Below are 27,899 nucleotides of genomic sequence, written 5' to 3' on the forward strand. Positions count from 1 at the left end.
CACTAAATAGTAAGTTCTTCAAGAAGCCATCCTGGTGATGGGATGAGCTTGGTAGAGGGGTGCTTGAAAAGCATGTGTGAGGTCCTGAGGTCATCCACAAAAAGAAAATGAGGGGTGAGGTGGGAGTGGAGGAGTCACCATTTTAGAAACATGTCAAAGGAAACACAAGCCAGATAGAGTGTGGACAGTCCCACTTCTTATCTACCAGCCATTATTATTGACACTAGTGGTTATGTGCAAGAGAAAAAGGTCTTGATCCTAAAAGGAAAGCTGCTTTCATCATGAACTTTATTCAAAGGAACTTCTAACATTCTCTAGTTTCCTTTTCTCTGGACTGCTAGAGAAGAGGGAGAAGCAGAAGACAAAGCTATAAGGAAATCGGGAGAGGAGCAAAGTAATGTAAAGACCAGGTAGCCCAAGTCCCAGAAAAAAATTCAGAGGGAGAGGAACTGGCAAGGCCAGTGAGAACAAGTGGAGAAGCAGGGGGTGGGCGAGAGCAGAGTTAATAAGCAAAGATCTTCACTAGCTCAAGAGTTGCCAGAAGCAGGAGCCACTGAGGGAGGGTGACATGGGAAAGGGAATAATCACACTGAGAGCTATTTACAGCACTCAGCTTGACCACGAATAGGACAGCTTGAAGGTCACAGTGATCTTCACAAAAGCCCAGATGTAAGAAAAAGGCTGTACTCCATATTAAACAACAACAAGTGGGGCGCCCAGGAACTTTCCTTCCAGTGCAAGCCCACAGCTTCCTGGGGATCCCAGGTGAAGAACAGTGACAAAGATTTTGTCTGAAGGCCCTTTCATCACTGCTCCACTCCTAGGCATTATCCCCACCTTGGGAGGTCTAGAAATGGAAGTTGCCCAAAGTCATGAGCTTCACAGAATCGGAGTCTCTTGTCCAGATGAGGTACATTCCATAGGTGTATCAGACTCACTTGCGTCCATCCTCTGTAGGCGGAAGGACGGCAGTGCTGTATTCCCAGCCCTGTCCACAGCTGACATCACCATGCACTCTCTAATTAATTCCTAATGAATAGTGATGACACTGACTCACCTCCCTGGGCAGTTGGGAGGAATTTTGGGCACTAATGACAGTTAATTGCTTTTGCATATGTAAAGTGGGGCATGTAATTATTTTCCTATCATTTCAGACACTCACAAACCTTGCTAACGAGTGGCCTAATCACGTGAGGCTCACCAACCAGAGGGGTGGAACTAAAGATTACATGTAATTGCCGGAGACGGCAGGACTCTCTAGAATGCAGACTCAGAAGCAATGTCTGCCACACAACCGGGGAGCCTTGTTAGGTGTCTCGGTCTCCAAATGTGAACAGGTTTCCTCTGGAAGAGCAGCCAGTGCTACTCCTTTCAAAAGCCTCCTTCCTTTCAACAGAACCCTACCCACATGCCAGGACCTCTTCACCAGCCCACTGTTCCTGAGCACTCCAAATCAAGCCTTGCAATTACCACTCTAAAATACGCTATTCCCAGTTCCACCAGGCCTTAGAACATGCCCAGGTGACAGCTCAAGAAAACCTCTGATGACTTCCTATGATACAGCTCTCAACACACTGTTACCAGTCCCTAAAGAAATGGCCTTCTCCATTTCATGAACCACAGAGGACAGCAATTATGTCCTTTCCTAACACCCACCCCCATCCAAGGTGACCACAGTTCTCCTTCACCTGTGTATTCCTCAAAACAAGATGCAGCCACCTGCCCAGTACAGCGCAGGCTATCTCACCCAGCCTCTCCACCCAAAAACCTGATGTAAAAACACAGTAAACCAACACAATGCAGTCCGCAGGCTGCGGTCAGAACCTCCAGTGTGAGAGTTAACAATGACAGTCAACTTGATGGGATCTAGCTCACCTAGAAGACAGGTGACAGATTCTCTAGACTGAATTAACGCAGATGGGAAGCCTCACACTAAATGTGGGTGGCCCAGCCATGGGCTGGGGTCTTGGACAGAGTAAAAAGAAGGAAGATGAACACATAGATTTGTTAACTCTCTGTTTCCTGCCTGCAGACCTGACAAGAGCAGCTGCCTCGAATTCCTGACGGGGTGCTCTCCTGGCCAGGGTGGACAAACGCCTTGAAATTCGAGCCATAAAAAAACTCTTCCTCCCACAGCTAGCTCCTTTGCCACATCCACAGAAGCACAATGAACACAGCTAAACAACTAGCCTGGAAAACACACTTCAAAACAGATCCAGATCTTCTTTCTAGCTCCAAGAAAAGACCACAGTAAGATTTCACCCAAGTGGCCATCAGGGCATCCAGAGAACTTGTGACCTTGCCCAGAGTGCCTAGTGAATTCCAACAGGTCAAATGAACAAACGCATGTAGAGAAGTCAACCATAGTATATGTTAAAAATAAACAGCAGAAGATTAACAAGTCTCAGGCAGTACCGTATACATAACCATAAACCCAATTGCTCAGAAAGGCTAGCTCACTTCAGGGTATCTTAGCACTCAGCAGAGCTGGAGAGATCTTCAGCCATTGAGAGCAGGTGGTGCTCATGCAGAGAACCAGAGTTCAGTTCTCAACACCCATGTCGGGCAGTTCACATCCACCCATAACTCCAGCTCTGGGAAATCCTACATCATCTTTTCCATTCCAGGGCACCTACACTCATAATCGCACATTCCCACACAGAGATACTCATGGTTTGTTCTGTTTTGTTTTGTTTAAATCTGAGAGCAAACAATTTCTATTGTTTTACTTTTCTATTGTTATTGTATGAGTGTTGGTGCTATGTCTGCATGTATGTATGTGCACGCATGGAACGTGCGTGCCGAGCACCCACAGAAGAGTGCCAGACCCCTAAAAGTGAAGTTACCAACAGTTGTAAACCAACATGACGAAACTGAACCCGAGTCCTCTGGAAGAGCAGCTGGTGCTCACAGCTGATGAACCATCTAGCCTGTCAGTTCACACATAAAGACGTACCATATAAACATGTACACTGTGTTTGGCTAACCATCTCTCTACCTCAGCAGCTGATACTTGAAGACATACCAGATAAACATGTATATTGTGTTTAGTTAAACCCTGTACAAAACCAGCATTTCCAAAGGGTCCACCTTCAAGCTGGCAGTGATGCCTGTGAGTGAGTGCCATAACAAGGGACGCCGGCTCCCTCCGCCCATAGGTAAAGGCCTCGGGAATCAACCCGATTATAAAACAGACCCAGTGTCACTGATTGCTGGCAGCAGACTTAATGATACGTTGGCTCTGGGCTCACACCAGAGCCTAGCAGCTGACTTGTCCTAATGTGGCTCCCCTTGGTGATTTGCAAAGCCCACTCCCTGCATCAGAGCTAACACTCCCACTGCATGTGAAGAAAATCGACCCTGCCTTCCTCTCCGGCTGCTGGGACTCACACACTTCTCTTTTTTTCTGGGCTTCCATCAGTACTGAGAGCTTTGATGCACATTCTACAGGGAACTGAAATGGGAACGGAAAGCCACAGCCCGCCTCTCATTAGGCCGTAAGTTGGATAACAAGGAAACCTTGAACCAAAGTGGCATTTTGAGCTGTTAAACTAAGGAGCTGAACCTAGAGTAGGTGAACCTACTCTGGTTCACCTACCACAAACACTGGCATCAAATCTCTGAAGACCCGGAGGATCTCCCAGCACTTGTATCAGAAGATCCAAAATCTAGGCTCCACCAGCCCCAAAGGGAGAAACAACCCTGCCAACAGGCTAAGGTAATCAAGAAACAATCTGCCACAGCACACTCTTCTTTCTCCTTCCCAACAAACAGGGCCAGAAATCAAACCACCACTTCCTTGAGACTGTTTCTAAAGAACAGGAGCAGACATCCAGACAGCTAACCTAAATCATGCTTGGGTTCCATTTGAGTCCCAAACCTGACCACTGAACACCTAGGGCACAGACTGATACTGTGTGAACTCCAGGACCTAGGGCAGTGGCCATTAGGACACACACAACAATCCCCAAGCTAGATAAAGCAGTGTGTAAAACTCACCTGGTATAACAAATCTACACTCAGGCAATTCTGAAGCCCAAAGCCGAACAGCTTATGATGCCTATATTCAAACTCCCACACTAGGCACCAGGCACCATTGGCACAGCCTGTAACCCAGCATCCAGGAGGCTGGGGCCAGAGAATCCTGTGTTAGAGGTCAGCCTGGGTCACTCAGCAAGTTTGAGGCCAGCTTGAGTTACACATTAAGTCCATGTCACCAAGATATACAAAACAGTGTAGTATCTCAAGAGTCCAGAAACAACCCTACATGTGTTTGCACTTGGTTTGTGACAAGGGAAACACTGTGTTGACTTTGGTAAAGGACAGCTTTGTGAATAAATGAAAAAGGGTGATCAGTACCTATAGGAACAAAATAAATGACCCCTACCTCAGACAGTACTCTAAAAATCAACCTGAGACTTTAGATTTGAATTTCAAAAGCAAAATAATAAAGACTCTAGAAGGAGGCCCAGATTACCTTAACATACCAAATTATTACTGTAAAAGGACAAAGTGGGCTGGTGAGTTGGACCAGTAGGTAAAGGTGTTGCAACCAAGCCCAATTAACCTAAATTCAATTTCAGGACCCAATACTAAGGACAAAGAGAACCCACTCCCTCAAGTTGTCCTATGACTTACACACCTGCTCAGTGGCATGCACATATGTGTATACACATGATGGATGGATAGATGGAGAGAAAGAGAGATCTGAAATTTTTATGAGCAGGCTGAAGAGACAGATCCTTCGCTAAGAGCACATACTGTTCTTGCAGAAGACCTGAGTTCAGTTCCCAATACTAGCTCATGACTCCAGGTCCAATGTCCTCTGGTTGGGCACTTGTTTTCATGTACAGAAAAGTAAATAAAATTAAAAATAATAATACTAAAGACAAAATGTGGCCAGAAATAGCCAATACTTGGTCACAGCCACTTAGAGGGTAGAACAGGAAGATGGCTTGGCATGTAGAATTCAAGGCCAGCCTATGTAGAACCAAGCCTCAAAAAAAGCACCAGGGGAGAGGGGATGGGAAGTACCCTGCTACAAGTAAAAACTTCCCTGTGCTTCAAAAAGTATTAAAATAAAATTCACCAGGACGGTGGATGCAGACAGATCTCCGTGTCTGGACAGCAAGTTCCAGGCCAGCCAAGGCTACACAGTAAGACCCTGTCTCATTTTAAAAAGAGCTGCAAAGTCACTCAGTAAATATTCATCTTGATACTTAATCAATTCCTATGAAATAGTAAGAAATAAGAACACAAAAAAAGAAAAATTAAAAGCTAATATATTGTATAAAAAACAAAGGGACAATGAATGAGAAGATGTGAGGATGACTTTTAGAGTCGGATCTCTGAAGTCTTTCTTGCTGTTTCTGCTGTTATATTGCATGCTCTAGGCTAGCTGGCCCAGGAGCTGCAGGCTGGATGACTCCCATCTCTGCCTCCATCTCACTATGGAAGGGCTGGCCAACTCATCTCACCAGGCCCCACAGCAACCTCTGAGCCACCTTCTCAAGCCCTAAGATAAAAGACTAAAGTGTTGTCAAGGATGCTGAAGGCCCAGAACCTTCAGACAGCTGATATAGTATAAAGTAGTCCAAGCATTCTAGAAAACTCTTTGGCAATCACTATGAACTACTAGAACTAGATGCATACTTGCTGACTCGACAATTCCAAGTCCTTCTCACAAGCCCCACAGAGGGAGATAAGTTCTTTTGAGGATGAGCACAAGAACATTTATATGAGCGCTCATAAGGACAGGCAGAGGGACCCAAATTCTTATTAACTGCAGGATACATCGCACCACATTCGTAACATAAATGCTGGAAAAACACACAGTCCGATACAGCCAACGTTAATAACAGCCACGTTTCAATGCCAGTCGCTAATGTTGAATCAGCAGCACTTCATGAGCTCAGGAGCCACCTGTGGTTAGTAGCTATAGTGCAATGTGAAACAGGTAAGAAGTGTTTTTGCCACCGTGAAGGTTCTGCAGGGTGTTGCTATTGCACAGTCCATTGTGATGTTTAGTGGCATACACCACATACAAAGAAAAATCTACTCTAGGTATCCATTCACAAGTTCAAACCCTAACAAGACTAATCTATGAGCCAAGTATAGTGGCACATGCCTGTAATTCCAGCACTGAGAAGTTAAGAAAGACTTCAAATTCAGGGTCAGTCAGCCTGAGCAGCAGAGTGACACCTGTCTTTTAGAATAAGGTAACTCAACTAAGAGAAAAGGCTAATTAGTGTTTAAACTAGAGATGAGACTAGCAGCCTCCCTTTGGAGGTTGAGAGCAGTGGCACATGGCTGTACGAGGAGCATAAAACAGAACAAAAAGGTCTATACGTATAAGAGTTCACAATGGAAAAATACAGGGACTGGAAACTGATGACGCACACACTTTTTTCTAAGCATGTTAGTTACACTTCAATAAAAACCCTGGCGGGGGGAGGGGAGAGAACCCAGCCAAGCATGGTGGCACACGCCTGTAATCCCAATACCAAAGGTTGCAAATTCGCAAATTTGAAGCCATCCTGGGCTACACAAGGAAGGGCTTGGGGGGGGGGGGGCGCTCATGGATAATGAAAACCGCCTGAGTATTTCAGGCCCTTTCTGACTCTGAGTAACACAGAGTCTATCAAGTCAAGTAGTTTTGAGCACAGCTGCTCTTACTGTGAGATGTTAGATGTGTTGCCACGAACCCCTGAGGATTAGCAGAAAAACCACTCAATGAAATCAGGCAATGGATCCTCGCCAAAGAGGGTGAGGATGTCACTCATAACATCACATACACTGCTTTTTACAAAGATCCCTAAAGAAAGAGGAGACAGACAGAGAATGAACCACACAGTCAGCAAAGGCTTTATCCTCCACTCCAGCTGCCAAAACACACTGAGCCACAGTAGTGCGCCCTCAGACAAACTGGAAGGTCATCTGGTCCTTCAAATGGATGGGAGTTCAATAAATATACTCTATTACTGTGTGCTGGCTAGTCTGTATGTCAACATGACACAGGCTAGAGTCATCTGAGAAGAAGGAATCTTCATCAAGAAAAGGGCTCCGTAAGACTGGCACATAGACACTGCTGGGTGAGGTCCCTTGATTGATGACTGATGTAGGAGGGCTCAGTACCGCCTCTGGACTGGTGGACCTGGGTGCTGAGCAACAGGCCGAGCAAACCATGTGGAGCAAGCCAGTGAGCAGCACGCCTCCATAACCCCTGCATCAGTTCCTGCCTCCAGGCTCCTGCCTTGAGTTACTGCCCTCATTTCTCTCTGGATATGTCTGTACAGCTATATCATGTGAAAACTGTTTCCTCCCAAAGTTGCTTTTGGTCATGGCTTCTCATCACGGCAACAGAGACTCTAACAAGACACCTAACTAACTAAGGATATTAGGTGAGCACCCTAATGTCCTCAGAAGACAGAAAGCACATTAATTATCCTTCAAGATCCCGTCCTCCCCTTGAAGCTTGACCTGACCCTCCTGCCTAGCAGGTGGCATTTTATCTGGTCAGTGTATGAACAGGACATGGTCTGTTCACCTGTCAGTCTTGCCAGTTTGTGAGCCTTCAGGAATCTTTCTGTCTTTGATAGTCAATACAACGCCTGACACACGCTAGCTGACACTACTCTTTACTATTAGCTGAGTAAATAGCTAAAATGTTGAGCTGATCAGTGAAAACATGAATTTAACTGACTGGATGACATTACATGCTGCACCCAAGAGCACAGGAGTGGGAGTCTGCTCTGACTCAAGCCAACCAAAGCTTCTTGGAAGGAGATAGTGAAGGCTGAGCAGTTAAGTCCTGTAAGAGTATAGCGACGCTAATGTGTTAAAAGTCTGGACTAAGCATGAAAGCAGAAAGGCTGGAACCAAGACAGAGGATGGCGCAGAGCTGGAACTTTTCATAGAGCAAGCCAGAAAGCACCAGGACTGTGCAATCCCAGAAAGAATGCAATTCCAGAGATGTCTGTTTGGAGGAAGAATGGATAAGATTGTTTTAGCAATGCAAAACCAGGGTTTTAAAATCAAAAGCATCTTTAGTGTGGTCCAAAGCCAGGAAACCTCTCTAGACTATCTGAGGGATTACATGTGATACATTTTTTAAGCATTAAAATTTACAAATGCATGATAGTGATAATTCAGAGAGACAATTCAGGGAGACGGTTTACACAGGTAGCCTGTTTGAACAGCCAAAAGCTATGGATTAATTCTGCTGGGGGAGCGGGCAGTCACTCAGCTCCAATACCTGCTCACCCAACTCTTGTCTTTAGTCTTCCTACCTATTCCCCTGGTTCCCTAAGGAGGGGTTTCCAGTGACAATGTGGTAATGTAGTCCTCACCTCCCCAGGGGGCTGTGCTAGGTAGGGCCAGGAAAGCCAACACAAGCTAACACAGGAACTGACCAAAACCAAACAACAGTGGACGTATGTAAAGGTCTGTGGCCACCAGATGGGCTCTCCACCCTTCAGGAGAAAAATAAAATCTGCACTGAGATGAAGCATCTGGGGGAAAAAAAAAGTCTCCCACTAAATAAGATGTGAATTCAATGGCAAATTAAAGCCCCACCCTCAGGCCAACCCATTCTCTAACCAGATCAAATTCAGCAGAAGAAATAATCTTGGCACTCTGGTAGGAGATAAGGGAGTAACTTTTTGTCTCTCTCTAAAACTCATCGTCCCTGGGAATTTTTAACTCTGCACTTAGTGCCCCAGCTGCCTTTTATCCAAAGTTAAGACTATTTTATCACCATGGTAAAGATTAAGCAAGAGGATCCCTAGAAATTCTTAATAAATAATATGTCTCTGTCATCGTCATACATTGCTTTAGCTGAATGTATACAGACTTAACACACTTTTCCTTTTTGGAGATTCACTTTATAGCCCTGGCCCACCCGGAGTCAGACTAGACTGCCCTCAGGCGCAGAAGAGCTACCTGCCTCTGCCTCCAGAGTGCTGGGATTAAAGGTGTGTACCTCCACGCCTGAGTGCGTGCATCTTGGTCGGCATGCGGCCAAGCCTCTCAAGCAACTGCTGAGTACATACCATGTAACGATCTTTATTAATTACAGCTTAAATGTGTCCACTCTGTATAACCAATTCTCAAAGGCAAGAGCTCTTCTCTATTCAGCTCTGCCCCCTCCCGACACCTAGCACAGTTCAGTAAATAACCATCCAATTTATTTAAACATCAAATATTAATAATTTTTATGACTTTTAAGAAATCAAGCCAGGACCAGGGATATGTGCCTGTAATCCAGAACTCAAGTGGTAGAGGTGGCCTGCCATTTCAGGGCCTGCTTGGGCTATACACTGAGACTCTAGGGGTCTGGGAGTGGGCACAAAACTCTTCCAGATCTAAAAAATTTCAAGGACCCATTCAGGCACACACTAGACACACAGAGCAAAAGCAGTAACTCATTGACTTAAAAAGTACTCCTCCCAGTTTCCCAAAACCCCCAACTGGATTCAATAACCAACCCTCTCTAGACTTCAAGGCAGAGGCCCCACCTCCCAGTAGGGCCCGCTGAGTTGTGATCTCAAGTCCTCACTAGTGGCCCCAGCCCCCAAGGCAGCTGCGTGGCCTGGGTGACTGCAGCAGCATTGGGCCTGAGCTGCATTTTCAACCTAGGGCAGGCTCACCTCCTGAGGCCAGGGGGCTGCTCTAAGTATCAGGTTACTACAAAAATAACAGCAGGCCTGTCTACACCCCTGCCAAGTGCAAGAGGGTAGCATCCAGGAGGTGTGAGAGGGGCCTGGGAGGAAAAGGGGCCACTTTGAATAGACAGGAAAGGATGCCCCGCTTTGAGAAACACACTTTAGAATTCCCAGCTGCCTTAACATCTCTACCGTGGACCCACAATTTTTTATTCCCTCAGAAGCCAGAGGAACTCTGTCTATGATACTTGACCATTTTGAAGGTGCTTTTAAAAAACTGTTTCAGGGGGCAGGCTGGAGAGAGGTAGGGCCTGAGTCAAAGGTTTGCAGGAGGATTCCCAACTCTCCACATCCCTGATGCTGCTCAGCTTTATTGTAATGTTCTCAAAACGAAATTCCAGCACCACAAAGCTAATTAGGTCTCCAAGAGGAGAGGCAGGCCTTCAAGAAAGAACATGCTAGTAAAAAAGCATTTATTCGCTGTTCTGGTCCTTTCTAAAATGAAATCAAAGTTCACTCCCGTGCCACTGCCCTTGTGCATGCAGGCATGCTGCTGGCTTGATGTGGTCTGGCCCAGCCTGGGCATTTCAAATAAAGTGAACTTCAATCACCCTACAGAGTTAGCAGGTTATTGATTCCCCATCCATCATTCTTTCATCTTGGTTTGCTCCCCACACAGCCTCTTTAATTGGCTCCTGGAAACTGTTTTATAAGTGGGTAGGTGTGGACCCAGCACCAAGTCTCTCCTTTGGACCTGGCAGGTAACCCTCAAAACCAGGCACATTAAGTAAGTCTCCCACTGAAATCCCTCAGATGAGAAAGAAACCAGGAATGCCCTGAAATACCAGGAAGGCTGAGTTACCCCTAATAAGCACCAGAGACTCCCCAAAATGGGGGCATAAAGGCCAACAGGTCACACTCATTTAGCATCAGCTAAAATAAAAAAAGAAATTCCCTAAGCTTTGGATTCCCTAAAGATAAAAAGGGAATTCCCTAAGCTTTGTATTTCATTGGGGGTTTAGCTTTCCTCGGATTCTTGGGGTCCTCATGCAGCTCAGGAGAGCCTCTGACTTGCTATGTGTAGTCAGGACTGGCTTTGAACACCAGGTCCTTAAGCCTCAACCATCTGAGTACAGGGATTATAAGCATACACCACCATGCCCAGCTCTAAGATTCCTTTTTAACTTAATGATGGGAGGTGTCCCCAGAAGTCACACTGCTTTGTAGTTGGTTTGTGTTTTATGTTAGAAACAAATGGACAGCAAGTATTCTAAGACACAGCAATATTATAAAAAAGAAAGATTTTATAAACAAAATTTTAGTGCAAGCTATAACAGCAGTAGACATGCAGACAGGCAGGAATGGTGGGATTTCTGGGGGGTTTTCTTAGCTTGTAAGAAACAGCCCTTCTCCAATTAAACCAGAGGAGAACTTCAGAGGACCCATTCTCACAACCCATGCATACAGGACCCCGTCTACCTGCCCCAGTGGTCATAATCAAGACACTCCATGCGGAGCTCAGCATACCATGCATTTACCAACCAGCTCAAAATTCTGTAAGAATCCTGGTGTTTACCATAAAAGCTCTCATTATTATCCCAGCTCTCTTTGCTTGGTCAGTGTGCCTGGCCACTTACAGGAGGATGAGAAAAAGACACGGCCTCAACTCATCTTTCCCGTCTCCTGGGGAGCTGCTGATGTCTCTGCACCACGATGCCACCGCACCGGCTGGCTGGGTTTAAAATTAGCTGAGCCCTGGAGGGCCGTGGGTAACCTTCTGACAAGGTTAGCCAGAGAGCTGAGCACCGCTCAGAGAGGGACATTAATAAGAAGCCAAGTGGGGCCTTTCAACAAGCCCATTAAGGCCTCTCGGAAGCCTGCTGGTCTGGGAGAGCCAGGTGGCAGCATGGGGAGGCTGACCTAGGCTCTTATTTTTATCCCACCGAGTCAGCGGCTTCCTTTACAGGCCATCAACACAACCTCCAATGTGCCTCTAATAGTATAAATCCAACACATCCACCCTCAAACTGGACAGTCTGTGCTTAAGACATTTAATTGGATTTTTTTCAAATCTAGTATTTTAGGAATAGTTCTCACCATAAACACCCATCACATGGAACAGAGAAGCATGCCAGGAAACATTAACTCAGGGAGGCAGCGGCAGGGGGATTGCTGTGAGTTCAAAGCCAGCCTGGTCTACAAAGTGAGTCCAGGACAGCCAAAGCTACACAGAGAAGTCCTGTCTCAAGAGGAAAAAAAAAAAAAAAGGATACTCAGTGTGAGCCATGCACTCGGTAGGGTTTTTCTTGCATTAATAACTTGCTGTCACTCTGCCTTACTGTTTGGGGGTTCTACGGTCAATCTAACATCTCATGTTCAAGCATTTTTACTGAGCCTGAAAACCTTCCTCACATCCCAATGTTTGAAAGAAAAGATGTGTGACATTCAAGACCATATTTGTTTCATGTTTCATTTTGTGTCACATTTAGTTTTTTTGTCCAAAGTTTTCTTGTGCTGCCAAACACCCACACCCACACACCCAACACACAGGTTTCTCTGTGTAGCCCAGGCTGCCCTGGAACTCTCTCTGTAGACCAGGCTGGCCTCTAACTCAGATGTACCTGCCTCTCCCTCCTGAGTGTTGGGATTAAAGCTGTATGCCACCACTGCCTGGCTACCAAACATCTCTAGAATCAAAGGGCAGGAACAAATGTGGAGACCCCCAGAGGAAAGGTGTCTCTCACAGCGCTGACAGTTCTGTCTGCAGAAATAAGAATGTCTCAGTTGAGCCAGACAGTCCTTAATTCTGTGGTGACACTTTCCAACGCCCTGCTTGAAGAGCAGGCCCATCACACAGCCCCTCAGCAGTGAGCTTCCAAACCTCCAGAATCCTGCTCCACGCAATACCAGGTTCCCACAGTCAGCCCCTCAGCACACCTCACTGGCACAGCAACATTGTTTGTCTAAATCATCAACACTTCAGAACTGGTAAAGAGTCTGTGCCCTTAGCCCCCCAAGGATCCTGCCTCTCTTTCCCAGTGGCCAGATCCCCTGTCCCCGACTGAACCAGTAAAGGGTGAATAAAAAGCCCAGCGTACTAGGGCATCCGTGGGTCCTGTCACACGGATACCCTTCCAGACTAGTATTTTAAATATTACTGTTCATAGACACTTTTTCATTTGCTTTTAAAAATCGTGTTAACATACAAAACATTTTTCATTTTTTCTTTTTGTTTTTTGGCTGTTGTTTTTCAAGACAGGTTATTTGTTTGTTTGTTTGTTTGTTTGTTTTTCTGTGTAGCCTTGCCTGTCCTAGAACTCACTCTGTAGACCAGGCTGGCCTCGACCTCACAGAGATCCACCTGTCTCTGCCTCCCAAAGGCTGGGATTAAAGGCGTGCACCTCCACTGCCAGGCTTCATTTTTCATTTTCAAAAGGTATAAGGACGAGGGCCTCACTCTCTAGCCCAGGTTAGCTTAAATACACCATGTAACTGGGCTGGCCTCAAGTTCACAATGATTCCCTTGTCTCAGCCTCCCTTTAAAATCTTAATCAGCATCACTCGGACACAGGTCCTTAAAATTCCCTAACACTCTTTTTGGAAATAAAGTTAGCAATCATCAGGAATATGCTTACCAGTATGCCCAACCCACAACTTTTTCTGCTCAATGCACAACAGTCCTGTTAGACCGAACAGCAGGGAATGTCGATGGCATGGAGAGCCCAAGGGTTTGCCTGAATCACAGAGACTTTGGGGAACACTCATATCTTCAAGTAGCGGCTGAGCAACACTTAGGCAAAGGGAAGGAAATGCCAAGATTTGGTGGTGAGCAGGGGGCAGGTAGAGCCAGCCCAGCCTTCTGCCAGGGCCCACTCCATCTGGCCTTACCCACAACAAGACTAGAGGCAGAGCTGACTGAGCACAGCCATGGGCTGGGCACCGGCTCCACATCTGGAAACCCAAACTCTACCATCACTGTAGGCAAAGCCCTGTGCTTTTCTGTGGAAGGGAACAGATAATAGCTTGTGGACTGAGTTTCATTTCCTAGCAGTGTTTTCATCTGTCCTCTAGTGGGGATGCCAAGGCAGGAAAGCCAGCCAAGAAAGGGAAGAGAGACAAACAAGGGGCCTGTATAATAAGACTTTGAACGCAGAGGAGGTGCAAACCTGGATGTGGCTCAGCCCTGCCCAGCCCAGCAGGCAGGTCACAGCCTTAGCTGGAACAAGCTCAAAGAGGGTGTTCAGCCTTCTACACTGAAGAAAAGTAAACTCCCATTTCAGAACCACTGTGGTACCGAGACTCAGAGCTACACCCTCTATGCCAAGCTAGCAAAATTGTTAAGCATCTAAGCTTGGTTGCTATTGGTTCGATAAAACCATGGCCGAAAGCAACTGCAGGAGAAAAGGGTTTGTTTGGCTTACATATCCCAGGTCACAATAACAGGGGAAGCCAAGGCGGGAACCTGGAGACAGACACTGCCTCGAGGACCAAGCTTCCACAGTGGAACTAGCTTGATCATCATAGTTTTCTCATACAGTCTAGCACCACTTAAACACACACACACACACACACACACACACACACACACACACAGACACACAGTGGGCCAGGCCCGCGCATTCTACCATTAACCAAGAAAATTCACACACCAAGAAAATAACCACAGACTTTGCCTACACACCAATCTAATGGAAATGTTTTCTCACTTAAGGTTACCTCTTCCCAGGAGAACGTAGCTAGTGTCAAGTTGACTAAACACTGATCAACAATCAATTACCCTCACAGGACACATTTCTGCAATCCACACACGAGGTATAAGGATTTTAGTATCACATGGAATCAATTCAGACCTCTGGATACCTGTATACACTGTGCAAGGATCTCATCAAACTGGTTAATGTATTTATCACCCCAAACATGTAGCATCTCTTTTAAAAACTGCAGCTTTGTTATTTAATGTCTTCTTTTAATTCCTTTTTTACATCTACCTATTTTGTGTGTGGACACATGCACAATGGAACACAACTGTGGAGATGGGGGGGGTAGCTTGCAGGGACTGTGTTCCTCTCTGTCTTTCTACCCTGTGGGTTCTGAGGATGGAACTCTCGCTGTCAGGTTTGGTGGCAAGGACCTATACCTGTAGAGCCACCTCTCTGGCCCCTAAACATATGCTACTCTTAGCTACTGTCACTGTGCTGTCAAACGGAAGACCAGAGTGTTTTCTTCGTTCCTACCTGAACACCATCTCCTTTTCCAGTCCTCCTGTGCCTGATGCCCAGCTTTTAGACAACCACCAACCTTCCTTCTGCTTCTGTAAGTTCAATTTCTCACGTTCTTGGATCATGGGTTTATTATTTTGTTTATCCCCATCATGACTATGAGGTAGAGATGTAATCTTACTTTCCAGTATTTGGAACACAGTGAGTTATTCACCTGAAGTCACACCACTGATAAACTTGAAACTAAAAACCAGCCCTGTCACCTGGAACCTAAGGTCTAACTGTATGAGGAGGTGCCACTGCTCACATCACTGCAGACAGCCAATCAATAGCTACAGGCTGTCTTAATGAGGATGTAACAGAGGCTGAGAAAGATGTCAAGGGAAGCTGGTCCATCTTCTGATCTACGGTGGCAGAAAACAAACTGCCCGAGGTATGCCCGTTCTGCGTGAGATGCTCTCGGGACACAAGAGCCAGTGAGACTTTGAATGAAGAAAATGTACCTTAAATTAAAATCACAGAAGGACACAGTAGCTTTCAGCTCTCAGCCAAGCACTGAGGATAAGATGGTCCACGCAGCACAGTGCTTGCCACACAATCATGAGGACCTGATCCCCAGAACCTACTAATACATATTTTCTAAAGCTGGGTATAGTGATACACACTTGTAATCCCACTGCTGGGGAGGCAAAGGCAGCTGGACCCGGGAGCTCACTGGCCAGCCAGGCAAGTGTACTCACAGGATCAGGGATCTCTAAGGAACCATGTCTAAAGAAGGTGGGTGGCACCTGAAGAACTATATCCAAGACTGATCTCTAGTCTCCATCATGTGCTCTCACATGCATGCACACGCGCACGCGCACACACACACACACACACACACACACATCGTGTTTTTAAAGGCAGTTGAAGACAGACTAGTAGCTCCAGAGCCAAGCTGGTCACTGGGTCCCGATGGAGCCGAGATCCAGGCACAATTCGATGCCCTTTTCTGCTTCTCCATATCCTCAATGGCCAGGAAAGTCTGATACTGCCAGGCCAGGAAAGAGTCCCTAGTCCCTGCCCCTGGACTTTCCTCCCACCAAACACCGACCTCTGTGGTGACGAAAGAATTCAATCCTACACTGGAAAACACACACCGAGCTCAACTAGAAACAGATGGAGAACCCCAGCAGGCAGTGAGCGCAGATGCATCTTCACCCCAGAGAGGGGGAGGTGAGGTCCGTTCAGGCACACTTAAGGCAGGGCTTTAGAATGTCTCATCTCTCATCAAAAGACCTTGAAAAGTGGCTCACATGTCCACAGCATGACAGTGAGTAAAACATACTATTACACCAGGATAACTGTGAAAACCCTACTAGCCTCAAGACGTTCAAATCCTGTGACCTCTTAGGAAGTTACCAAAAACAAGAAACCCCACAGGAGACTAAAATGAGAATACAGATATGCTCTACAAACTATCTACCTAGTGCAGCAGAAGGCAGGGAAGAAGTGACGCCTCAAAGTTGTCGCAGGATCTCCTCACGAATGTGCTCCGGCACGCATGCACCCACACTCAAACACACCACACATATGCTCAAAACAAATCAACTTTAAAATACCTGAATCCTTCTCTCCTCCAGCATCTACCAGTCCAAGCCCTTTGTTTTCCTCACAAAGTTAAACGTAGATGAAGGGCTTATCACCTGATTTTGGTAGCTAAATAGTCATGACTTCTCAGTGACAGAGGAGGAAGACAACTAGTGAACTAGGCAGGAATACTTCACACACTCCAGGGGTAAAACTAAGACCTTGAACAGTCATACTTGAAAAGTAAGGTGATTCTGACAATTGCTACAAGATGTCGCTAAGTGAAATAAGCCAGAACAAAAGGACTAGTGCTGTAATGACCTCACTCACGTGAGGTGCCACAGGGGTCAATTCACAAAGACAGAAGGTAGAGAGCAATGATGCTCTGAATGAGCAGGGTTTCAGTGTCTTTTTTTCCCTTTTCTTAATGAGTAGAGGTACTTTCCTGCATGTACATATGCACAGTGCAAGGACAGAACACGGTGTCGGATCCCCTGGCACTGGATTACTGATGGTTGGAACTCCGGCCCCCAGGGTTTCACTTTTGCAGAAAAGAGTTCTAGGATGGGTAGTGGTGAGTCAATAAAACCACACCCAGGTGCTTAATGTCACTCAACTACACACTTACAAACAAGTAGGATGGTAAATTCTGGGTTTTTGTATTATCCCACCTTTACAAAGATACACTGACAATATGGGACCTTAAAAAAAAAAAAAAAAAAAAAAAGCAGATCATATCAAATGTCTACTATGGGTTCCAAACATGAACTCAAGCCAAAGGAGTTATCAGTATCTAATAGATAACTGACATGCCCACAAGACTGTGGCAGACATCTCACCATGACTCTACCCATCCATCAACAGACCTTCATTACTCTTGAAGTCATCCCAGGCACCCAAATCCATCTGGACAGCCCTATTACAAACTCCCATCCCACTACAGCCTTGACCTATGCACCTGCCAGTCAAGACCACTGTCCTAGTTAGGGTTACTACTGCTGTGATGAAACACCATGACCAAAAGCAAGTTCCAGGGGAGGAAAGGGTTTAAACTGACTTACACTTCCACATACATCATCACAGTCCACCACGGAAGGAAGTCAGGACAGAAACTAAAGCAGGGCAGGAACCTGGAGGGAGGAGCTGGTGCAGAGGACTCGGAGGGGTGCTGCTTACTGGCTTGCTCATCAAGGCTTGTTCAATCTGCTTTCTTAGAGAAACCAAGACCCCCGGTTACAATGGACTGGGCCCTCCCCTATTAGTCACTAACTAAGAAAATGCCTACAGCCAGATGTTATGAAGGCATTTTCTCAACTGAGATTCCCTTCTTTCAGATGACTCTGCCTTATGTCACACTGACATAAAACTAGCCAGCACAATCACCTTCCCACTACCAAGCTTATTTAATGCAGCACCCTGTCTTCCTGTGTCCTCCCAGGACTCAGCCCTGACCCTGTCACCTTTAAGCAAAACTCGATCCACTGTTGAAGGTCAGGGAGCAGGGATGGGCTAAGAGGCTGATCTTCAGAGCTCACTCACAGGGCCTCTTACAGGGTGGTCAGCTAGGAGAGTGAAGAGCCAGGAAACAGATAAGAGCCTCGTCTGAAACACAAGGGGAAAGGATTTCGCTGCAGAGGAGCATTTGGTCTCCTCTTTTTCCTGTTGGAGAAAGAGAGGGTTATTTGTGAGCAAGGTGACTTCCAGCAGGTCCACACCCAGGGGCCAGCCCCTGCCATCGTCGTCTCATGGCAGGACTAAGTCTTGGGGGCCAGGGACACTACAGGGGCCTGGACACGTGTCACCTTCCCAGTTCTCTAGAAGTCAACTGTGTTTTCGTCTTTGCAAGAACAGAGGTTTAAATCGAAGCTTGATCCATTGTCAGACACCTATTTTTGGACTAAAATTAGAAAACATTCGTCACAACTGCTAAAGCACTAGTGATACTTAGAGGCCGGCTCCGCTGGGACTGGGCAGCGATGATTTTCTTCCCAGGTTCTCACCCCTTAAGGCTGGCACACATGTAGCACTTCGCCTTCCATGGCTCCTGTCACATAACTTTCTATATGCCTCCACCCAATCCACTGCTTGGATCCACACCCCCAACTTTCCTTTTGCTTTATGTTTCAGGTAAGAGAAACAAAATGTTTGGATCTGCCCCTGACCAATTATGTCCCTTGTTTCCCTCCAATAACCAGATGGTTAAAATGCATGCTAAATCTGCCCGTGAAAAACTGAAACACAGCTGGGCGCAGCGGCACACACCTGTAATCCCAGCACTGTGGGAGGCAGAGGCAGGAGGATCTCTGTGAGTTTGAGGCCAATGTGGTCTACAAAGCGAGTCCAGGACAACCAAGGATACACAGGGAAACTCTATCGAAGGGAAAGGAAAGGAGAGGAGAGGAGAAAGGAAGGGAGAGAAAAGGAAAAGTCAAAGGAAAGGAAGGGAAAAAAGAAAACAAACCTGGGACCTGAGTCTACGACTCAGGCCAAGGATGGTAAGGAGCATGAATGCCTGGAGTTCTTCTCCAAAACAAAAATCTGAGAACAAATGATAGGGAAGATGTGGAGAATGGAACCCTTATTCACCATTAGTGGGGATACAGTGCAAATCAGTTTGGAGGCTCCTCAAAAAAGTTAAAAACAGAATTATCAATGACCCTGCTATTTCTTTCCTTGGTATACACCAGAACTCCATAAACTACTGGAGATATCTGCACACCCATATTTATTGCTGCCTTATTAACAATAGCAAAGTTATGAAGGAGAATGGCAGGAGGTCGAGGGGGGGGTTAAATAAGGCTGGCAAAATTAAAAATCACATTGGTTGTTCGTGTATAAAACTAGATCACAACTGGCCTTAAGCAGGCATGCTGTCAGACTGAGGTCAAGCTGTGCGTTGTAGGTAAGAACAGGCTGCTCTTTCACAGGCCTCACAGTGAAGTGCCCGAGAGAGACAGTATGAAGTCACCCTAGAAACAGCAATGATGGAGAGAGATGACGAGAATGGAGAGAGCACGGAGAGGCTGAGGCAGGGGTGGGGGTGCAAGCATGTCGACACAGGTCACACAGGCATCCTTCTGCCTTCATTACACTTGTAACCCCAGAATCCAGGATAAAGAAAAACACAAGAGGGAAAGGTGAGAAAAGAGAAGGAAGGAGGGGAGGGGGAGAGCAGGAGAGGCAAGGAAGCAGAGAACTAGGAAGTGAGGTAGGGTAGAACCTGACCCAGACCTAGAGATCTGGGTCTGAGCCAGCCACACACTTCGCAGCTCGGCTCTGTGCAGTGCATTTGCCCCCAACAGCCTCAGTGTCCTGTGCAGGCTTGGGAGGTCTATGAGGTAAGGAATACACAGAATGCTGGCCAAAGCAAAGGCATTTATCCCAATCCCTGCCCCTGGGAATGCTTCACGGCTTCCCTCCTGACCCGAGCATGGCCCAGGAACCACCATAGGAGGGGAAGAGGGAAGAAGAGGAGAAGGAACTGTTTTTGTCAGTTTATTTTCCTTTCCTTCTACTGTACTCCTTCCCTAGTGTGATTCAAAAAAAAGTCTCAGGGAATGACCTGAAAAAACACTTGAGGCAGGGAGAGGGGGCAGGGAATCCCTGGCTAACAGTGGGGCATGGAAAATATGGCGTGGACCATGAGACGGAAGACTTCGAGCTCCTAAACTGTAAAGAAGAAACAGACCTCGGAAACCTGAGCCGTTCCAGCTCCTGCTTCTCTGGACTGCCTCCGAGTCTAGTCACTTATACGGAGACCTTTCCCCTCACAAATCTCTGTATTTTAACTTCCTTTACTAAAGTTTAAGAGTAACTGCAGAATGTTAATACTTGATCAACACAAAAGACCCAAGATAACTAAACTAATCTAACTTTAGATCTAACTTCTTATAAGAAACCATATCTGGGTTCAGGGATGTTTCTGTAACAGAATTCTGTCTCCAAACATGGGAATTCGGGTATGTGTGTATACTTCCATGCAGGCACCTGTTGGGTAAGTCGAGTCAGCAGGGGGTATGTACCTTTACCTAAAGGCAAATTTGCCTGGTCATGGCTGAGGGAAGTAGGCCAGGCGTGTGAGAGGCAGAAAGGGTCAGCTGCATCTGCCTCAGACACTTGCAGGCTTGCCCTGCACACACAACACGGTCTACTAAAGATGAGGCCGCTGTATTTTCCAGAAAAGCACTGGGTAAGTCTTGACAGGTTAAAACTCCTACAGGAAGTTACACCCCTCTGGAACCTGCCTCAAGAAGTCTCTCCTTCAGCCATGGGGGGAGAAACTTTTGAGGACTAACTAGTAAACAAAGGTCCCAGATCCACATACTAGATCTGAAAGAAAGATGGCCACACCAAGAAATCTACAACACTTAGCTCCTGCCCCTTATCTTCCTAAACTGGGAAGCACTGCAAAAGTTGGTGGCTTAGCTGCACAGCCTAGAAAGGAAGTGAGGAAGTATTACCTTTTCCAGTGAGGAACCTATAAAAGTGGCACTGAAGGGTCCCACATCAGGGCCTAGGAATGAGCCCAGAGCAAAGCTGCCACGCTGCCTCTGCACTGTGGCTGCAACTCAGGAGTGAGGGAGAAGGTTCTGGACTCTGGGCTTCATTTCACTCTCTCACATAAGAGCCATCAATCATCAGATCTGAGGTGGGGCTTGGCTAACAGAGTGCTTGCTTCACAGGCACAAAGCCCTGAGTTTGCCCCCAATCTTGGTGATCCAAGCTCCAGCTCTTCACGCTTTATCAACTAAGCCATCTTCACAGCTCCTACTTGATGTTTTGTCAGTGACAAATGAGTCCCATATGACTCACTGAGATGAATTATGAATTACTGAAGGTTAAGTAACATATACTAATAAAACGGGGGAGGGGTGTGCTGAGGGCGTGCACGCGCAGCATTACTGTGGTCAAATGTGTTGGACTCGGTTTATATAGGTTAATGCAAAGTTAACTGATTACCTTCCTACAAGACATCACAGCCTTCAATATCCAACACTGTCAATCTACAGCAGATGAGTTTGACAGTTCACATCAGCCAAACTCCCATTATTCCCCCACATAAACTCCTGACTCTGGACATCTCAAGATGACAATGGTTGAGGACTAGAGACTCGGAGTGTTCTCTACCATGAAAGCACCAGCAAAGATGTTAGATGATCAACCAGCAAGGTTCAGCAGCCCCACCATGATCTAGCCAGATACAGCTCATCACAAGATCCCACACTGTGCTCAAGTGCCACACCCTTTATAAACCCATCCAGCCCTCCAGACTTTCCTCTGGTCACCTATCTTACCACACAGTAGAGTAATGCAGAGCTTCTCTCCAGTTCACAATGATGAATTGTGATTTTTTTCATCATGTAAGGCTTCCAACTTTCTCCATAATTCAGGGTGCACTCTAGACACTCAAGATATGACAAATTGGCTGAACCCTGAGAGCCAGGCCATTTAAATAGTAACCAATGAATTGGCATTGTTGGGATGGCCTGGGAGCTGGCTTCTGGGGGAGGGGGGGAACGGATTCTAGAGCCTGACCTAGACACACAATTCCAAATTGTATTTGAACAAATGCCCCTTAGATGGACACACACACACACACACACACACACACACACACACTCTCTCTCTCTCTCTCTAAAACAAGGTGGGGCCGACACTGTTGGTCCACATACCAAGGCCTGAGGAACTCTACTCCACCTTGACATTGCAACACAGCCTCATTCATTCAGTCCGTCACCAACTCAGGAACCGCACATGTAGCTCCTATCTCAGGCTATCCCTACCAGCAGCAAGGGTTCTAATCAGGTGCCACTGGATGAGAAGACACCCCGGGTGTTAGAATCAGGCTGCCTGCCCTCAGAATTCAGCTACACACAATGTAAGAGGCTGTGGATTCCAAGCCTTCAAAATGCCTTGCAGGTGTCAGGCTGAGACACGCCCAAACAATAGCCAGGCCCCACGGTTTGGGCAGAGCTTCTTCTATTTCTGCAGGTGGCACATTCCACAGAGGCTGCTTCTTAAAAAGCATGGCAAGAATTCTACACTGGGAAGGAAAAGAGGTTAACTAAGGGCCTCCTTTTCCCCTGAGGACAGGAGAAACTCAAACCTCTCCCAAAGAGGTTTACATTTTTAAAATATATTTATTTTATCAACCACAAGCTTGCAAGTCAAACATCTCTTCAAAGATGTTTTGCAGATAGAGATATTCTGGGAACACTGGAGGCAAGTGTATTTACGTGCTGCCATTATAAGACTAGCCTGGAAGGATGCATATCGGATGCTAACCGCTCAAATGACCGTCTGCCTGCCTGCTGACTACACCAGGTCACAGCCACCTTATGGCCCTGCTCAGCTGTCAAGACTGTGCCCTCTGCGAGTGAGGCTTCCAGCTAGCCTGGGTTACTCTTGTCAGGAAAGCTCTTTGCCCCATGTCTGGGACAGGTAAACTGGTGGTGGGAAACAAGGACAGGTGCAACATTGCCGCTGGATGTTGCTGTGATGCCTGGAAGTTGCCAGAGAACGACACCACAGACCAGTGGCTTCAGTGTTCAAAGGGGGAAATGCAAGAAACAGCTCCTGGCAGCTACACAGGTTAAGACCGCAGCCTTTTTCTTTGGTGTTTTGAATCAGGTCACCCTGTCAGTCACAGGACTTAACATGAGGGATACCCCCACAATATTCCTGTCACCTACACCTTGATCAGGTCCCTGTATTACCAGCAGAGAACACTCTGGGTGCAGGGGCGGTGACTAGCTCATCAGCACATCCAGGTAGCCCCGCAAATCTTTCACCCACCCCAGGTTTCCGGGAGACCTCAGCCAAATTGGCAATGCATTTCTCAGGCATTTAACAAGTTTCAGAATGACAATATGAAAAACTTAAAAAGATGAAAAGGAGAAAACTGGGTATTGAGACTGAACAGGGAAAGAGAACTCTGAAAGCCTGGAAACAGGCTCCAATGAAGAGGTAAGGGAGTTCCTACCACCAACTAAGCCAAGTGCAACACAGAAGAAATTTTCTTATCTGCGGCCGTCAGATGGAAGATGTTTCCCACACACTAGATTCTGAGTCCCCGACTGACCACACCTGCCTAACAAGAACCGTTACAGCATTCAATGTGGTATACATAACAGATACATAACTTAGAGTGCCCACCACTAAGAGAACCATCCTCCCAGTGAGACGAGCTTCCCACTTAGATCTGGGGACCTCTACTCCACCACGACCTGAGAGCTTGCAACATTCGTCCCTTCAGTCCTTTCCCCAGCACTGAATGAGACCTGCAGACAGGGACCTGCCTCGCAGCTTCATGAGTGCCACCATGCCCAGCTTAGAGATTTTTCAAATGTTCCTCAGCATGTTAGCTTTCTTTCAATTAAAGCAGGGAGGCTGTGGTGAAAAGTGCCACCAGGAGTTACGCCTCCTTCATGATTCATAACTGTTCACCCCACAACCTCGTTTCTTCCACCAACCTCACCTCATCTCCCAAGTCACTCCAGATCCAACTTCACCATCCCCAGAAGCCTCAATGAAGAAGAATTTTAATAACCATGTTCAAAATTTATTAACCTTGACTTGGGGATAACATAAACATTTCTAGTAAGTTATTTCTGCATTTAACCCTCAGTACTAAATCTTCCAAGTCTGTGATCACTCTTATCACATGGTGCATCTCATGGGCACCTACTCAGGACCCAGCAGCACCCAGTACTGGTGACTCAAGCCAGCATGGGGTAGGCTTTGAGAGAGCTTCTCACACGTTTGGTTCTCAGAGCTATATATCATGAACACAAAGGCTCTTCTGAGATATTAATGTCAGGTCACAAAGTGGACCCCCCAGACAGCATCACTGATACAGTATTTTAGGGTGACAGTTCAGGTCCTACCTGGGTCAGGTTTGGCTAAAATGTTTCTCAGAAGCCCTTAAAGGCCTACTCTTCAAGATGTCATCTCATTAACCATGGGATCTCTCATTCTAGGCCAGACCCTGGCATTCCTCTTGCCTGTCTCCTCAAATCTCTTTCTTCTCTTCGGCCATCTTATTTTTTACTATAATACAGCTTGGCCTACTTACAAACTTGATAGTCGATCTCAATGGCCAGAAAATGGCATGCCTGACTTTCAAATTCTCACTGACCTTGAATACCTCCACCAAAACCCTGCCGTGGCTCTTTTTCACTTTACTAAACTAGGCCTAAACTCTGACAGGGACAAGCCTGACCAATACTCACTTTCCCTAGTCAGCCCCTGACATCAGAAGAAAACTACAGAGGCTGGACTATGGCCCTCAAGCCCCTCAGAGATGTACTGGATGTGTCATTTAAGGTGTGTAAAGAAAGGAAGGGGCAGGAAAAGGCAAAAGGGGCTTCTTGTGGTAGGCAGAAATATCCATTTCTATTGTCCTGTCAAGCTATTGTACTGGTTCTTATACCTTGATCAAGCTGTTACTGCTGAAAAATGACCTTAAGGGTTCTGAATCAGATGAAAGGGTCCACATTTCCCAGTTTTTATCTTTCCAAACAACTGGATACAACCTTGCCTACGGGTGCCAGCAGCAGCCTCCCTGTTAACCCAGGAAGCTCTAAATCTACCTGTGGTCACTGTGACTCTGTCCTATCCCTCAAAGCCTCAAAGATTTACTGTCACATGAAAGCCTTTCTCTTCTATTTCCCTCTAACCTCCACCTCTTCCATATCACCTTTTAAGAAAACTCCAAGTCAGGCTTGGTGGCACAGGCCTTCAATCCCAGCACTCCAGGGGCAGAGGCAGGTGGATCTCTAAGTTCAAGGACAACCTGATCTACAGATCGAGTTCCAGGACAACCAGAGGTACACAGAGAGACTCCGGGGGACGGGGAGGGGAGGGAAGACTCCAATATTTCTATTGATTCTTGCCCCCATCTTAACACAGCTACACTCCCCCAAGGCTACTTCCCTTACCCACTCCTGCCTGGAATCACTAGCCTCCCTCCCTGCAAGAATCCAAAACTCTATTTCCCCTCTGCCACTCTCTGACTATAGATGGAAGCTCTTCTCTCAGCTCTTCCAGCCAAGGGGACAATGCCAGAGGCTCTTCTAACCAGGTTACAAAATCTGCCCCTTTACCACCAGGCACTCCTCAGAAGGCAGGGCTGCTAGCCCTTGCAAGGCCCTCACTTTAGCACAAGGCAAGACCATCATACCACACTGATTCTAAATATGCACCCCGCGTGCTACACAGTCACGCTTCTATTTGGCAGAAGAGCAGATCCCCCAACACCAAGGGTACATCTATTAGGAATGGGCTGCTAATCCTAGAGTGCTGGGGGGCCCTTATCTTCCCAGGCAGGCTGGGTTATTCACTGTTGAGGTCACCAGGCCCTTATCAACGATATAGCTTTGGCAAATGCTTCCGCTGGCAAGACTGTGAACGAGGCCGGCCAACACCATCTAACACCACCTTTCTCCTTTCACTTCCTGGACCCTCCAAACTTAACTCCTACCTACTCTGAATCCCAAAGACAAGCCCTCCAGGACATGGGAGCAGGGCCCCAAGGTTAGCTTCTTCTACTAGGCAGGTCCTATCTCCCTGATTCTCAGGCAAGCTCAAAAGTCCTTTCTGACAGAAAGTCACAAGTCCTTCCACACTGGGTCTCAGCCTCTCTACTACATCCTTGGATGTCTCTTCTTCCACTCTAGCCTTTCTGCTCTTTTTAAGGCTGTCACCCAAGGATGTTCCACCTGCACCCAGAGCTCCTGACAGCTGGGCATTACAACCCCCTCCTTCCTTCAATCCACACCAGTTTCAGGAGAACTTTCCCAGGAAGGGCTGGCAGACAGATTTCATACAGATGCCTAACAAGAAACATAAATATCTTCTTACTATGGAGACTCGTTCTCAGAATGGGTAGTTTCCTCCAACTGAGACCACACAAGTGGTCTGTTCACACCTCCTGAATGATACCTGGCCCAGGTTTCTACTTCCTAGATTCATACAATCAGATAATGGCCCAGTACTCATCTCTAAAGACATCCAAGTAGTTTCTAGGGCTCTAAGGGGTAGTAGCAACTTTACATTCCCTTATCCTCAGAAAAGGTTAAAAGGGATGGACCATTCTTCTGGGAAATTTACATCCCTGGGAAACAGCCCACTCCACGACTACTGGTGTTTCTCATTCTTAAGACACCTTCTTTGGGAATACACATCCTCCCCGGCCCTTTACTGATCCTATCACCCAAACCTTTTGCCAGAAGACTGGGCTGCTGGACACCTCTTGCCCACAGGCCCTTAGCCCATGCTGGACCACTCCAGGATGGCCGTCCTCACCACAACAATGGCAGCCAAGTCTCAGCAAGTCTCAACGTGGATCCATCTGTCCCAGCTCCAACAGGCTCCGATCCATTCTCTAGTTAAGCACTTCTGCCAGTTGATAAGACCCTAAAGCTTAAATTCTCTTGTCTTCTATCCCTGAGGACACCTAATATGGGTTCTTTCTTCCCCCTCCTGCTAGGAATTCTCCCTGCCTTCCCCACCATTCAGACAAGGAGACAAGCATTTAACATATATGCTACCAAACTAAGTTCATCCTTAATGCCATTTTCTGCCTGGTCTCTGGTTGTCACCAGAGGTCCCCCATGTAGCCTGCTCTCAGAACTGTGGCCTGTCTACCACCTCCACAGGCTGTTGAAGACCAGCCCCCATCCCTACCCCTCCTCCAGCCTCCACATTCCATAATAACCCCAAATAGAAGATCGGACAGGAGTAGGTGTCCAAATTGAGGGTGTAAGTACCAACCAGGTAGAGGAGGGGATTAAAGACCTACAAGAGCTAGCACACAAAATCCAACCACTGGGAGCTGGCGCCACCTTGGCTCATGCCTCTCCTTAGCCCTCAGATCTCTAATCTCTACCTCATAGTAACAATTAAGCCCTGTCTCTTCAGATTTTTTTCAGGGGGAAAAAAGTCAATGAGCTGACCTTATGGTCAGTAAACCAGATGCCCTTCATGGAACTTCCTCAGGTCACCTACCATCGCCAGCCAGCTCGAGTTCCTGATTTAGACCAGTATTCCAAAACTCCTTTTCCCCATTCCCCTCAGGCAAATAGGACCACCATCTCCCCTTATTATCAACAAAAGGCTGAAAGGTTAAGTCACAAAATGAGTCCAAAATGTCAGCACTGATGGCAATGCTTTTTAGGGTGACAGCTCACTGGACCAGGATTTGTTGGGAAACAGAACCCTAAAACACTTCTCAGAAGTCTTAGTGGCTGGCTGAGCATTCCTAACAGCAACCGCTAGCACCTCATCTGTCTGAAAGAGCGCTCACACTAAAGCCCTGGCTACAACAGCTCCCAAGCCACCTCCCCATCATATGCCTATATAAAATCCAAAAAACGTTTGTTGCTAGGTGTTGTCCTCCACTACCCAAGGTACCCTGGCAGTTCTGCTCTTAATAAACTGCTTTTTTCTT

The 27,899-nt window shown here is 46.8% G+C and overlaps 1 protein-coding gene across 3 annotated transcripts in view; it reads right to left on the reverse strand.

Moving 5' to 3' along the window:
* Tead1 (TEA domain transcription factor 1) overlaps positions 1–27,899 on the reverse strand; it is a 226,140-nt gene that overhangs the window by 156,008 nt on the left and 42,233 nt on the right. The window contains exon 1 of one of the 3 annotated variants that reach the window (XM_055627362.1): positions 17,911–17,965. The exons of the other annotated variants lie outside the window; for them this stretch is intronic. The gene's annotated coding sequence lies outside the window, so the exon portion shown is untranslated. Of the gene's footprint in view, positions 1–17,910; positions 17,966–27,899 lie in introns of those variants that run through there. 3 annotated transcript variants of the gene reach the window in all.

Source organism: Psammomys obesus, unplaced genomic scaffold, assembly GCF_907164565.1.
Source record: "Psammomys obesus unplaced genomic scaffold, mPsaObe1.curated_primary_1811, whole genome shotgun sequence".
Taxonomy (NCBI): Eukaryota; Metazoa; Chordata; class Mammalia; order Rodentia; family Muridae; genus Psammomys; species Psammomys obesus.